The sequence below is a fragment of the Alexandromys fortis genome, unplaced genomic scaffold (assembly GCF_014885135.2).
Source record: "Alexandromys fortis isolate MF-2015 unplaced genomic scaffold, M_Fortis_MF-2015_v1.1 scaffold_1, whole genome shotgun sequence".
NCBI classification, from domain to species: domain Eukaryota; kingdom Metazoa; phylum Chordata; class Mammalia; order Rodentia; family Cricetidae; genus Alexandromys; species Alexandromys fortis.
In genome coordinates this window covers 39,756,291-39,757,756 of record NW_026067927.1, presented here as the reverse complement: position 1 = coordinate 39,757,756, position 1,466 = coordinate 39,756,291, and positions in this window count along the sequence as shown.

Below are 1,466 nucleotides of genomic sequence, written 5' to 3'. Positions count from 1 at the left end.
GTCAACTTGACCCTTGAACTGCAATTTGTTGGGTTTTACCTTTAAAGTCCTTGAACTAACAATAGCTGAGGCCTAACCTAGAGAATTTTGAGTCTCTGGTAAAAATCCTAGCCAGTATTTTTAATAAAAACCATCTTCTTATTAAAGTCATATTTATTGTCAGATTGGGAAATCTCTGAACGACCCCACACTCATAACAAGCAAAGCACTCAATCCAGGACTGGGTGTGGAGTCCTCAAGAGAGACTCACCATCACAGGGTGTTCTTGAAGGACTTTGCACTAAATGTTGCACACCGCCATGTCCCACCGTGATGACAATGGACCGAAAGAATGGACCTGTAAGCCACACCACTTACATTAATAAATAAATGTTTTATTTATTAATAACCAGATATTATATATATATATCCTGACACATGTCTTGGTTCTGTATGACATGTGTATGGAAAGATGTCTGTCCATCCTTTGCTCTGATTTTCATGGTCCTGTGTGAGGTCATTGTTGGTCTTAGGAGCTGAGTTTGTCTTCTCAGTTAAATGTGGCCTGTATCTTGGGGTTTAAGCGGGGTTAACATCATCAAACTGCTATGATGTGTTCTCTCTACTAAATGGAAAACGTGCTCCTCTTCCTGCTGAGGTGAAGAATGGGGCACGGAGGGCTAGATGAAGATTACCAAAAACTGGGAGGCCACTGTGGAGTTGCTCCATACGCCTGATGGTGACTCCTGGGGACCACATGTACAGAGAGGGCCTTTGACTTCACAGCAGGCACCTTGGCTGTGAGGGATACAACACCTGATTCTCTGAATATCTAAATGCAGGTGTGAATTCCAGGACATGTTTTACTCTAATTAAATATGAATCAGCTGCTATCGACAGTTTTATGGGAATGAATCCCCGAGGGAAGGGTTTTGCTGACTGGTAAAGGTTGCAGTTTCCCACGGGCTGGCGGCTTATCGCAACAGCTATGCAACAAGCAAACTCCTTCCCTCCCAAGAAAAACTTCTGCCTCTACCTGCCCTTAGTATAATATCCCTGTATCTGGAAGACTGACCTTATCTGGAAGCTGTCTGTAAACCAGATGCCCCGATTAATCTTTAGCTTGAACCCTGGCACAGTTTTCCAGTGGAAGAGCTTTGCTAGGAGCTGGGGCTATAGGGCCCTACTGCCACGTATGAAGTCTGGTGATGGGAGTGTGCCACTCAGTGCAAATTACGGTTTGTCCCCAGACTCCCCGCTCCCATATGCTCCTTATATTCTGAAATAAAGTTGAGCTGTTTCCCCCTAAAGCAATCTCCTAGAGGGCTGTCTCCATTCCTGGTCAAAGCTTCCTGTTGCCACTTTTGCCCTTTCCCCTCTAGGACCGATGACCAACAGGCCAAGAAGGAAAAAAGGACTCTCACAGATCCCCTAAACGTTCTGAATTTCTGTTTTTAAAGGATATCCAGGATTAGATCTCTGTAGTG